This window comes from Humulus lupulus, chromosome 8 (assembly GCF_963169125.1).
Source record: "Humulus lupulus chromosome 8, drHumLupu1.1, whole genome shotgun sequence".
NCBI classification, from domain to species: Eukaryota; Viridiplantae; Streptophyta; class Magnoliopsida; order Rosales; family Cannabaceae; genus Humulus; species Humulus lupulus.
Genome location: NC_084800.1, coordinates 4,270,389 through 4,284,705, shown reverse-complemented (window position 1 = coordinate 4,284,705; position 14,317 = coordinate 4,270,389). Strand labels below are relative to the sequence as shown.

General features: G+C 37.2%; 2 long non-coding RNA genes across 2 annotated transcripts; both read left to right on the top strand.

The window, feature by feature from the left end:
* The first annotated feature begins 6,244 nt into the window (after positions 1–6,244).
* On the top strand, positions 6,245–7,680 carry LOC133794236 (uncharacterized). The gene is made up of 3 exons (XR_009875144.1): positions 6,245–6,345; positions 6,595–6,669; positions 6,762–7,680. It is a non-coding gene; the product is annotated as an uncharacterized LOC133794236 (long non-coding RNA).
* Positions 7,681–7,933: 253 nt separating this feature from the next.
* LOC133794234 (uncharacterized) lies at positions 7,934–10,752 on the top strand. Its single transcript, XR_009875143.1, has 3 exons — positions 7,934–8,162; positions 8,700–8,848; positions 9,059–10,752. It is a non-coding gene; the product is annotated as an uncharacterized LOC133794234 (long non-coding RNA).
* The last annotated feature ends 3,565 nt before the right edge of the window (positions 10,753–14,317 follow it).

The window sequence follows — 14,317 nt, the reverse complement described above, 5'->3', positions numbered from 1 at the left end:
TAGTGGGAAAATCACAACGGGTTTTAAGCTTGACTTGGAGTAAGTCAAGGGGTATTTATAGCATTACCGGGTTATTGGGTAATGGGAATTAATATTTGGTGATAAATTGGGAGTTAGTAAGACCAGGGGGAAATTCTGGAAGTTTTGACTATAATGTCCCCGGGGGTGTTTTCGGGACCCCGAGCATTAGGTTTTATTGGAAGCTACTTAAGCTTGAAGTAACCTTTTAAGGAAATAAAAAGAACGTTCTGTACGTTCTCTCTCCCTAAAGTTCCCTTTTCGTCTCCCGATCGCATTTTCGAAGATAACTTGAGTTCTAGGACTCGGAATCAAGCGAGGATCGAGGCATAGCAATCCTAAGGAGAATTAGAAGCTTATTAGCCGGAGGATTTAGTTGGAAACAACTCAATCGGAGGTAATTCAAGTTTGAAGTTTTAACTTTTTAAAGTTTCTAAGCTTAGAATTGGACTTTGTTAATTGTTGAGTTTTTGGTTGGTTTGAACCTTGGGTTTTGAGGGTTTTGGAGTATTGGGAAGCTTGGGAACTTTGATTTGATGATTAGGTAATGTTTGGGTATGTTTTTGGAGGATTTGGAGTGCTTAAAACACGTTTGGGAATGGCCCAGGGTTGGGGGCCGCGGCCCTGTTCTTGTGCGCCGCGGCCCTAGTTCAAAGAAGCAGGTGTCAGGAAATTGGCCTTGCTGGGCGCCGCGGCCCTTGATGGAGGGATCTGCGGCCCTAGCCTCAGAGAACCCTGGGGGTCGCGGCCCAAGGTGCTAGGGCCGCAGCCCTTGCCCTGTTTTCACCCCGTTTGCTCGTTTTGACCCCGGAAACATGGTTTTAGGCCTCGGGATCATTCCTACTACCCGGATTAGTGAGGATTGATGTCTTGGAGGCTAAGTTTTAGTTCAAGGGTTGGTTTTAGAACTTGAACTCATTGGATCATCATTTGTGGTTGTGACTAGGTTAACACTAGAGGCTTGGAATCGAGATCGTGCTTGTGGCTCATTTGTTGGTAACATGTGCTTGGACCAAAGGTAAGAAAACTGCACCCCATGTGTGACATGCATGGTTATGATTGATGCATGTTGAATGTTTAAATGTAAACATTGATAGCATAATGAATGCTTGGCAATCTTGCCCATTTGCATATGATTATTGTTGAGGCATGCTGGATGATTAAGTGTGATGCATGTGATGCACGAGAAACATGTGATTAGGGCATGCCATGAATGATGAATATGAGATTGGTCAGAGCTTGAGTCTCTATGTTTGTGCATGATCATAATTATGCTAGCAACTGTTTAGTAAGCATGCTGAATGCCCTATTCTTAGATAATTGGCATATGATACACATTGATAGCATTGCTTACTTGTGCATGGCACTGACTAATTAGTCATATTTGGCAAAGGTGTTGGTACCAACTGTGAATTTGTGACTCATTAGTCAAGTTTGGCAGTGGTACTGGTCACTGGTCACATAGGGCTGACTCATTAGTCAGAATTGGCAAAGGTGTTAGTATCAGCTGTGAAGCTATGACTCATTAGTCAGGTTCGGCAGTGGTACTGGGCACTGGTCACGTTGTGCTAACTCACTAGTCATGACAACCCTAGTGTGTAGTACAAGCTATGTCGGTTGGACCTAATCGACCCTCTGCATTGAATGACTCAAAGAGCATTAATGCAGTACCGACCTCAAGTTCGATGAATATAAACAAGCATTTATCTAGCCAAAGGCTAGTCATTTAGAGCCAGGGCCAGCGAACCCCGTGACTGTTAGGTCACATGGCTATGGGCACTGGGCCCCAGTGACGTGCTTGTCAGTCGCTCATTTGATAAGAGTCATTGCAGGAAAGCCTAGGTAACGGTGTTGTTACACGGCTATGGCACCGGGCCCCTAGTGACTTGGTTTTTAGTCACTCAGTATGGTTTACCAGAACCTCAAGTGATATTCACTCATTTGATCAGAGCTATGAGCTCTATATGATCATTTTGATCATCATATGCATGGCTTGGGCACTGAGGCCCCTAGTGACTTGCTTGTTGGTCACTCAGCATGGTTTATCGGAACCTCTAGTGTTACGACACTCATCTGATTAGGATTGACTTGATAGTCCTCCAATCAGAAGGCCAGGATTTCTTATCCTGGATACCCTAGCATCATTCGAAATCATTTGCATGCTGAATAGAGCTATGATTGCTAGGCATGCCAAATATGATTTGATATCATGATATGACTGTTTATGAGCATATGAGTTTTCTTGCTGGGCTTCGGCTCACGGGTGCTTTGTGGTGCAGGTAAAGGCAAAATACCATCCTTGAGTTGGAGAGCTTAGGTGATGACGTGTACATATGCAGCTGCTCGACCAATACTTGGGCGAGGTTTGAAAGTGGAACTAGGGCTGAACCCTATTTTGTCGCTTAGAACGGCCTGTTGTAAACACTTTCTTGTAATAAACTCTGAAATTATATTTTTGGGATCCCAATGTATACAGTAAACGTTCTAGTTAAACGTTATATCTTAACCAAAGTTTTTAACCCCTAAACCACTAATCACACTTAGTTACACGTTTATGGACAAACGACTTGATTAGCGAGTTTAGCACTGTTTGCAATGTGCACTGTAGCGGTCCCTGGAGTTGGGGCGTTACAGTTATAGTGTATTTTGGTTTCGAGGTATAGTTCGGTCATAGAAGCATTCAAGGTATTCCTTATTCTAGTTCCTTTTTGTATTTTTCTTATAGTTTTTCTACTCAAATCCTAACTCATATTCATTATTCTTGGTTAGGCATCTAAGTTATTAAACTTGAGGTTCTTGTTGGTAAGTGTCTTTGCGATGGTATAGTTCATTCTTTTCATCTTTTTTTTTTCATTAGTATACTCACCTCTCTATTATGGTTTTTAGGAGTGTTCCAAAGTCCCAATCTTGTTCTCACATTCCGGTATTTTTGGTAAGGAAAATAGGGTAGATTTGTATGCTTTTATGATTTTGATATATGTTTATGTTATAAGTATGTTATGTTTATAGTTGTTTTAGTGTAGGGATTGTTTAGATAACAATCGCATAATTTGTTTAGATAACAAATAAATAACTTGTTTAGATAACAAGTCCCAATAGTAGATTCCTTGGGCATATGATTGTTTAGATAACGAGCCCCATAAATTTATATGACTTGTTTAGATAACTAGCCCCATAAATTTATGGGCATATGATTACTTAGATAGCAAGTCCCAAGAAGTATGATGGCCATTATAATAGATGTTGTATTTATATAGTTATATGACTATAGTTTACAGTTGATAGTTTATAGTTTATGTGTATGTATATGTTTCATGCTTGTAGTAGATTTTCCTTGCTGGGCATTAGGCTCATTCCTTTATGTTTTATATGTGTAGGAAAATAGTTATGGCGGCGAGAAGGTTCTTGGCAGCTTGGGGATGTGTCTTGAGGCAGGATGGAATCAATGGATTGCGCGTACGTTTCGAGGATGAAGTTTTTAAGTCTTTTAGTTATGATTTCTATGTATTATTTTTCTGCACTTAATTTTGTAATCAATTTATTTAAGTTATGTATTGTTTTATTTTCAAAACAATGGGATCCCATATCCTAAGTGAAATTTTATGTATTTAAACCTTTACTTTATAGTTTTAAATAAAGTTATGGTGTTTTCATATGTACATTTTCTTAAGATTAGTATAATAGTTATTAATGGTCCAAGGTATAGAATAGTTGGGTCGTTACAACCTAAAGTTCCTCAATCACTTGGGAGGCATATAAGGTATCTAGTAAGCAAAGCATATCGAAAGGTATGTAAAGACATGAGCAAAATAAGTGAAAGCATGCTAGGGTACATAGAGTATTTTTCAAAATTTTGTTCTTTTGTTAAATTAATCCAAAGTACTATGCTAAGTTCGGTCATGCGAACAAAAGTTATAATAAATGCAAGTATTATAATATCAAAAAGAATTCCTTTACACCGCGAGCAGTACTGCTCGGATCTAATTGTTTGATTAAAAGGAAAAAAGCTGCCCATGCAGCAATAAAAGTTAATAAAGGAATTGTCTTTACATCACGAACCGTAGGTCGTGTATTTAAAAGATAAAGAGAAAAATAAAAAGACTACAAGGCTGGGGGATCTTGAGGAGTGTCCTGGTCGACAGTAGTGCCAGCTTCATTGTCCGCGCCATCAATCCTCGTTGCTAAGGAAATTTCTGGGGAAGGAATCTTGGCTCTTTCTTCTTCCTCCAAGCAAATAGTGCACCAGGTTATTTGAGTTCGTCTCAAGCGCTCAGACAGGTAGCTGAAGTCGGCCTCACGGTTATGCTTCCAAATCTCGTAGAAGCAAAGGTGGGTGGCTTCCCCATACTTCTCCAAGTTTCTGGCATTTGTCTCCTCAAGCTCCTTAACACGCCCCTCCAGCTCCTCAGTCTCCTTCATACTCGCAATCAGATCGGCCTCGAGCTGTTTGGATTCTTGGTAGTTGAGTCTGGCACACTCCCTGAACTTTTCTTTGACTTCATTAGATTTGGTCAGGGCAGCGCGGCACTCCAACAACTCTTCGGTCAGATTGGCTTTTTGCTCGAGCAGTTCATCGTTCTGGTTGGTCAGTTCTGTGTTTCCCGTCGAGCAGTTCTGTGTTTCCCCTCGAGCAGTTCATCGTTCTTCCCCTCGAGCACCTTCACCGCCTCAAGGTGCTTGGCATCAAAGTCTTTGGTGTGGGTGACCAAATCCATTGTGCGGCGCCAACCAGCAGTGATAGTCAGCAATCCCTACGACCAGATAAAAAAGGTTAGATGATAGTAGAAATTGACAAAGTAAAGTGACTCGGCGGTAGAGAACAACTTACCGTGGATATCTCGTTCAGCCCTCGGTTTATTATCTGGTCGGCCTCCATGGAGCTGGCGCTGACCATGGCCTCTTGGCTGCGTTTGTGCTTAGAGAGTTTGTATATCCTCTCCCTGGCCGAACTGACCACGGTGCTGGTCAGGGTATCTTCGAGTTGAGTGTGGCGTGGCTGGTCGGTAGGCGCCGGAGGGGTAGAGTGCTGGTCGACCGGTGCAGTTGGAGACGGCTGGTCAAGTGGAGAAGGAGGTAGTGTCATTTCCTTTCTGGGAGGTGGCGTGTTCTCCTTCGAAGGAGAAGTTGCTGAAGGACCCTCGATCCGGGCCTTCTTTGAAGCAGCCTTGTCACTACAAGAAATCTGAGCTTTACCTACCAATATATATTGGTAGATAAAGGCAGCCTTTACCAACCAATATTTATTCTTAAGATTTATTGGTAGGTAAATATTGACAATATTATAACATTTTGGAAGGATGATTATCTACTAATAATATGGGTAAGTAAAGAGTGTTACCCTACACATATACTGGATGGAATTTTTTTTGCATTTGGCGCCTATGTTTCCCTCTTATCATTTTAACTTTTTATTAAAAATGATGTCGAGTTGTGTGATGATGTGTTAAAAATATCCTACATGTCATCTTACTTATTTTTAACATGTCATATTATTTTTAACAAATGGTACAGATTTTAAAAACAAACATTACACAAACAAAAATTAAATTTAAATTAATTCTAACTATCCAGTAAAAAAAAATCATAATAATATAATTTTTATCATTTAACCCTTTCACACAAAAAAAAAAAAACCCTCTAATCTCTCCCTCTTAGAAAACTGGTCGAAGCATAACACAATCATCACACAAAATCTACAAACCCACAATCAGCCACAAAATCAACTCAACGACACTACTACAAAATATCATTTATGGGACACTTTTTTAGGACACACACATAAATGCAAGTCCTTAAAAATATTTATGGAGTTTTTAGGACACTCATTAAGAGTCCTAAAAAAACATAATTTAGGACTCACAATGAGTGTCCTAAAAAAATCTGGGCTAAAAAATGAGTGTTTTACTTAACAATTTTAAGGACTTGCTTTGAGAGTCCTTAATACTCTTTAAGGACTCACAAAGTCCTATAAACACTTGGGCTGAAAAATTAGTAATTGTGACTTTTAAAGTGCGAGTCCTAAAAGTCTTTTAGTATTAAGACTCTCAAAGCAGTCCTAAAATTGTAAAAGAGCATAAAAAAATTCAGCCTCTAATATTTTCCCCCACCTTCCTTTCTTTTTCCCATTTCCCTCCTTTTTCCCTCTTCTATTTTCATGTCCGTGTCCTCTCTCATCTCCTCTCTCTGTGACTCACTCTCTCTCCTCTCTCACCGATCCGTCCTCCAAACGACGCCGATGCGAGCGCTGATACCCACGAACTACACCTCTACGACGCCAATGCTGGTACACTATCATATCTCCTCAGCGCACGGTGGAGGTGAGGTCTGGTATTTTTCCTCTCAGATTTTTTATTTATTTATTTTTTGGTTGTTGTTGGTTGGTTTATGGTAGTCACAATCTTAGTATGGGGTATTTTAATCACTGTATGTTTAATAATCTTATGGGTTTCCTTCATAGTATATGTTTCTTGAATCTGGGTGGTTTTTGTCTTTCAATTCAGTTATTATATGCGGATTTTTTAATATGATTATGACTTTTAATAAATTTTGGATCTGGGTATTGTTCTTCTTTCCTAGACGCTTATTCCCTTGTCGTCTTTCTGGCCTCCCTCCCCCGTTCCTCAACCTCACCATTCACCTCTCAATATTGAGGTAATATGTTGCTCCATTAATTTCAATTTCTGCAATTTTTGTCTCATGTATATTTAAATAACAATAGTATTGTGATTATTTGTTTAAATTAGGGATTGAATTGATTTTACGGTGTTTGGAGCAAAAAAGAACGTGATAATTGATGTTGAGCTTTGTGAATCATTCTCTATAGTTAACATAATTTTTTGTTGCTTATTGGTGCAGAATATGAAGGTATGGGTTCTCAAACTATTAGTAAATGTAGTATATTTTTGTGTAATTTTTCCTACTTATTTTTCTTTAATACATTTGTTAGATCTTGATTGTTCTCTCTTTCCAATAATAGGATTTAATGGAAATGCATAGAGCAAATAAGTTTCGGGATGGGAACTTTAATTACTTATATTACATTATATATATGTTATTTATGTTTTTTGAAGCTATTCTTGCATTTATGTAGTGGCTAAATAGCTCATTTCAAATGACAATTCACATCAGAAAGTATAGAGTAGAGAAATGAATAAATGGAAGTCTTTTATGTTTCATATTCATACCATGACTTCAACTCAATCACAATTACATAGTGATATATGAGTCATTTTATTTTTCTATTTTGTTTATTTGCGCATACATACATATACTGAGATGTTGTTTCGTAAAAGCTGATGTACTAAATGGAAAATGGAGTTGTTTATTCATGTATGATATGAATCTTGACATAGACTTAATTTCTTATACTGATTCAGGGTTGATGGCTTGCTAGACAAAGAAAGTTGTGTTAGGGAACTACTTATGGGAAAAGATGACGAGACAAAAAAAGGGTAATTTTTCTTACTTCAAAAAATCCAATGTAGACTTTGGGGTCATGAACTCATGGTTCACTAAGCCATTTTTTATTTGCTTGATAGGTTATTGGTTAATATGTGATAATTATATACTGAAATCTCTGCTTTTTGTTTGTAAAAATGCAAAAAATCAATCACATTTGTTTGTAAAATTGCAAAATATTTTCTTTTGCTTTGTGTCACTATAACCTTACACTATGTTTATACATAATGTTTTTTATTGGTAAAGTATATGATCTGGGTCTAGATTTACTGTTAGTCTTTCTGAACTAAAATTTGTTAGCTCTTAAATAATTACTTTTCTCATTTTTCATGGTTAATCCAAGATAATTTTAGTTTATCTATCTTGGAGTTGGTATAGATTTGTTGTATTTGATGTGTATACACGAGCTTTTTTGGAGTATAATTTTGTTACACTACCTTTTTTATTTAATTTTTTGATTCAAGAACTTATGTGTGAATTTTGTGTTTTGAATTAAAGGTAGAGGTAATTATGAGGCTCTCGGGCCATGTTATGTTAATGGTCATACACAGACCACTGAGAAAAGGAAGAATAAAGTACCTCAACTAAAAAGCTCTTTGGGATGTTATAAAAGCAAAGAAAAGGAGGAACAGAGGAATGAAAAATGTTGATCCCAATACTTGCATTCCTTCAACAAAGAAGATTGAGTAAGTATCTAAGTTACTTGGATCTTTCTATTTACTTCCTGTTTTGTATTTATTGTATATCTTGATGGATGTACAACATCACTCAATCTACAGTCCAAAAAAAGAACACCCTCTGGCACCGCCTTTTAAATGAGATGCCCATAATGACAATAAAGAGGCAGAACTAATAATATATCATGGGGTCTTGTTCTTATTATGCTTAATATATAAAATCTTGTTCTTTCTGTTTGGATTATATATATATATGTAATATAAGTAATATACTTACCTTTATGAAAAATCATTCAGTACTCTTCTATTACATGATGTTATAGAGGTCACTCGAATCTCTAATCCCTAATGGTAAGTAGAAAAATATTTTGGAACTAATATAGATATATATCTTTTGATTTTATTTCCTTTTGCCTGATGATGTCCTCTTCTTTATAGGGATTTCGAAGGTTTTGAAATTCAAATGCCATTATTTATTAAAATCATATATATGCATTGAGTTTTTCTGTGGTGAATGACTTATATTATTTTTCTTCATCATTGTAGATTACTCAAGTTTTGGGGTAGATCTTTTGACTGCCGATGTCTTTGTGTGATATAATCATTTAAGAACTTACAATGGAACGATGAGTATGCTACAACCACTAAGAGAAAAGCCACGATAGAGAAATGTATATCCAAGAGACTTATGATAAGTAATATTTCTAGAAATTAAAATTTATTTTATGCATTTGCTGTTACAATTATGAGGTAGTTTAATTAGATTGGTAAAGATTTTGAACATGCTAATGTTTAATCCAATTAATGATAGTCCTTTAAAAAAATCGGAAATCTTTACCATTATTATTAAAGTCCAGTGAAAGTTTTATTAAAAAACTTATGACCATTTACATATCATTTTTCAGGTAACTTCAAAAAACATTATTAGGCGGTTTATTTATTTATAATAGCAATATTATTGGCTATTAATTTTGTTCACAGGAGCAGTCTCAATTGACATCAATGGATCATGTGAGAGGGGTAAATGTTGCAAACTTAGCTGCTATGGAGCAAAGTCGTATGCTTGCTAATACATTAGCTCAGAACAATGATCTTAAATTTCAGGTTTGCAAGCTATGTTGTGCTGCCACTCTATGATTCTCTTGTTTTCAACATGAAGATATTCTTCTGCATGTGTTTATTGCTTCTAACTGTCATATATATTTTTTCCATGTCTTTTTGAGTGTGTGTGATGATACAAGTATTGTGATCGATACACTTTTCGTTGATTACAATTATGCATATGTTGTTGGGCCGTTAGTTTCTGGAACTTACTCATCTTTTAAGATGTTTGAAGAAGGGAAATCAATGGCAAACTACCATTTAGATTTTTAGGTATTTATTATATTAGTGTTCCATTTTGTAATTCTTGCATTTGATTATTACCCATTGAATGCTCTTGAAATGAAAAGATGGTTCTTTGTCTCAATTTCATTGTTTAAGATTCACTGGTGCACATTCTGTTCAATAATTTAATTTTCTTTATTGTGTTTCAAAATATTAGAATCATATTTCAGTATTTTATGTATTTTGATGTTATGTATTGACAAAGCAAGTCCTTTTGTTCTGGTTGTTATAATTATACAGTTCTTGGGTGTGGTAAAAATTCATTCTTTATGTTATCTTTACTGATATTAGGATGTGAATGTATTATTAATTGGATTTTAATTTCAAACAATTTAGTAATATATTTTTAGTTGCAATTATAAATTAGGTGTATGCAATTTCACTATAATTCAATGTTGTGTCAAACTATGAGAGTCTTTCTTTAATGTTTCATTATTTAAATTAGGGGTATGAGACATACATATTTGACATCTGGTGAAATTTTTTAGACTTGTTTATTTCAGTTGACTAGCACCGTAGCACATATGGTGATCTTGTATAAAAGCTCTGATTTTATCTAATAACATACTTACACATTTATATATGTAAAAATTTATATGCCAATACAAACCACACGTTTTATGTGAGCTTTACATATTTGGCATATTTGTCTCGTTTACTGTATAAATATATAGACATCCATATTAATATATAGACACATCCAGATTCTTAATTCATAGTTAGTTTCTTAACATTTGTAAATATTTATTTACTAATTATTTTTTTTGTTTAAAAAATGCATTGATGAGCAAATGAGAAAAGCTTGGAAGGGTCATAAGTAGAAGCTGCACTTATATTTCAAAGAAATTGGAGGAGAAAATGATCTTGAGATGACCAAGAGCAAACGTCATCCAGACTTAAAAGAAGAACAGCAAGAAGATTGGATGATTTTGTGTGATCGTTGGTGTTCTCCTGAATTTAAGGTAGCATTTTTTATGGCACCGCCTCCACCACCTCCAACAGACCAAGCTTCAGATGCAAATTTAAGAGAGTCGCCATCTTTTTCAGTTCGGGAGTCACAAGATGATTCTTAGTTTATTTACATTAATTTACTAAGGAATGAACTTTATAAAGTTTTTATTTTTATTTTGGTAGGGTAACCTTAAAAGGATAACTTTATGACTTATTATAGTATTGAACACTATAAAGAATTTTAGCATTAAACATTTTATTATTGTATGGTTTTTTTCTAGTTTATTTATAATATAGAACATTTGTAAATAACTGTAATATCTTTTATCTACACATAACTATTAAATTTGACCAAAATATAAATTGTGTAATAGACCAATAAAATCATGCTATGTGGGCTAATAAAATGACCCCACGTGGTCCAATGATATTGTGCCACGTAGACCAATAAAATGATGCCACGTGGTCTCTATCAAATGATGACATATGTACTAATTATCAAGACACGTGGAAAAATTCTTGTTTGACATGTGGAGCAGCCACAAGATTCCAAGTGGCGGTATTGACGTATGCCACGTGTATGCTACTATGGAAACCATGTCAACAGACACATAGGATGACACGTCATCAAACATGTCATCTGATGACTCATCAATTGATTTATAACTTAGTGGGGTCTACTGATTCTTTTACCTACCAGTATTAATAAGTGTAGGTAAAGACTCTTTCCCCACTAACCTTTACCTACCAGTCTCTACCAATTCAATATTGGTAGGTAAACTATATTACATACCATTAGGCTAGTTTTACCTACACTTACAATTGGTAGGTAAATACCCCCATTTTCTTGTAGTGTGTTACTTTCTCTGCGGACCCTCTTGTTGTCTTTCTTCCTGCTCGAGGGAGTAGCAGCAGCGGTGTAGTGATCGAACATATCTTCAAACGACATGCCTGCAAGTAAGAAAACATCACGAGCAGTTAGACAATAAGCATAGATGGAACTGAAAGTAAAGGCAAGGAAATTATAAGTAAAGTACCCATGCTATAACTACTGGTCGCTACATTACTTACTGAACTACTGCTACACTCACTCACTGCCTGGAAGAAATCTAAATTTAAATTTGGAGTATACTTAAAGTTTCCGTCCCCTTCAAATAAATGACATGGAATGGGCAAACTATCTAAGAATGAGAAGACAATGTCGTTCTCATTAGAAGACTCGTTGATGGGCGCGGGGAACTGGAGGGTTCCCTGATTGTCACTCCAGTTGGTCTTCTCCTTTGAGGTTGCAACACGTCTGGGTGCTGCTCGGGAATTTCTCTGCCAGTCGCATTCCCCGCTATCGACTCCCTCACATCCTGGTGAGGTGCTAGAAGCCCAACCAGGCTTAGGTTGGCTTCAGTGACCAACTATTTGACGATTTTCTCTACGTCACTCATGCTGGCCAGTAATGCTGCTCGAACCTCCATTTCTGGAGTAGGAGCCAGTCACAGCCATGGACCTGAAATCTGCTAATTTCCTAAGAAGAATGCAGATAAAATACAAGGAAAATAAGCGACCAAGAAAACAAATAAGTTACATCCTTAGGTGAAAGCTAGGTTGTTGGCGACCAGGTCAATGGTTAAAAAGTACTCTTGGTGGTACTTTCCTACATTAGACTTGTAGGTAGTCCCACTCAGGAAGGTGCGGGTCGACTCCTGGTGGCAAAAATGGAAAAACCCCGTATTTTCTTGATTGGGGTTGGACTTGAGATCGAACAGGTAGTTAATCTCATGAGGAGAAGGGACAGGCCATTTTGTATGGCTGTAAAGGATATAGAGTGCTGAAAGCATTCTATACCTGTTCGGGGTTATTTGGAAAGGAGCGACCTCGAAATAATTGGCCACTCCTTGGAAGTAAGGATGAAGAGACATCTGGTCGAATGGTGTTGCGGAGGTGGGCCTGTGTTTGAATCTCAGAATCAGTGGTTTCAGCCCTACCACTGGTCGAGGGAGTTTCAGCCCGAGGAGCGGGCTAATTTTCAGAAGGTTTTGAGGGTTTCTTTTTCTGGGTAGTGGATTTTACTCTACCCATTTTTGACGAACTGGAAGGAGATCTGTTGGGTGGAATTCGAGAAAAAGGGATTTCTGGTACGAGTAGCAACGACTGTTCTTCATCCTCAAGCTGTTGAGCGAGCAGGTCGTCGTCTATTGGCCTCTCACCTCCCCACGAGTCTTGCATGAAAATCTGCGAACAAAGAAGGGGAGATGAGAATCTACAGCCTAAAAACTTGTGTTAAGAGTTATGTTGACGCGGTTCTTTGTCAACAAATAATTATATGAATAAGGAGAGGGATTAGTGCTAAATTATGAACCGGAACAGATGAATGATGTCAAAGGAAGATTATAACTCGAATAGTTTTTTAGGTGGTTCAAAGGTTAAAATCCTTCTAGTCCACCAGCCAATATTATTGATATCTCTCTGATATTCCTTACAGGGTATTTCTTTACAAATTAGAAGCCAACCCTTTGCAACTCCCAGGGTCTCCATATTTATAGGGAAAGGACACCTGGGTGTTGGCAAAGGAGGTCATCCCATGACCTTCTTACCCATCATGTCAATTCTGCGACATTCATGATTAATTCCTAAAACCTGACAATGAAGTGTGGTCTAATCAATAGGTAAGGGGGATAATGGGCCGCATGGCCCAAACCAGTCGTGGGGTGCCTAAACACGCACGTTTATGCTGCGTGTCCGAGAATTCAGGAATGGAGCAGACACATGATTTATGATATATGCACGTTTACATTGCGTGGTTGACTTTATAAAGGGTCGAAGGTGTCAACTCAAGCTCGTACCCCGAGCTTGATGTAGTCTCAGCTCGTAGTGTCCGCACTGCTGACCTGATGCCTTAGTAATCTTACTAAACCTTTGGCCATCTCGAGCTAAAGAGGTTGAGACTTGTAATAGCAGCTCCGGGTAGGTGGCTTCCACGTGGCTGATAGAATTATGCCATTTTCCAGCTCGCTAATAACCCGTGGATATTTAGGGCATACAAGTTGGAATAATGTTGCTCGCGTATAAAAGTTAAGCTTTTATACGACCAACTACATTCTGGGAAAAACACTATGTTTCATACGAGCAGTTTGGAAAAAGGATCAAAAAGCAAAAGTAAAAAAAAAATTAGGAAAAACTTTTTCGACTCTGAAAGGGCGGGAAAAACCTCGTTTTTCTACAAGCTTAAAAATTGAATTTTTACTTCGATCTTATGCCCTAAATTCACGATCCTAACTACCAAGCTAATCCTTAACCCCTACCAAATTTTATTTCAAGCTTAAGTCTGCGTGCCCGTTTATCCCGAAACAATTTTTTACAAAAACAGTTAAGAATATTCAAGAACTCAGAAACTCAAAGTCTAAAATGGAGATGAGGTGAATATTGCATGGCATACCAGCAACTAAAAAGGTTGAGGAAATTACTTATATAAAAGATGGGGTAGATTTCTAAGACGCTAAGTCGAGTTGGCTGGGCAGGAGCTTCGTAGATCACCAAGAATCGTCTGAGTTTCTGAAAGTTGTGCACCTTGTTCTTCGATTTTCTTGAAGATAGAGGAAAATGTAAAAAGTAAAAATGGCTTCTAAGGTATTATTTATATTATACGAGGAGCAGTTACCTAGGTAATCATTTCGGGTAACTTTTCGAAGCATGGGGAAACGCAATAGCTGTCAGACAACTTTTGGGAAACTGGAAAGACGTGATTGGTTGCTTTTTTTGAGAAGGCATGGACGGCACTGACAGATTTGGTGGGGTATGTGAGGGGTCAGTCTCCTAAGTTTACTTTATGCTAG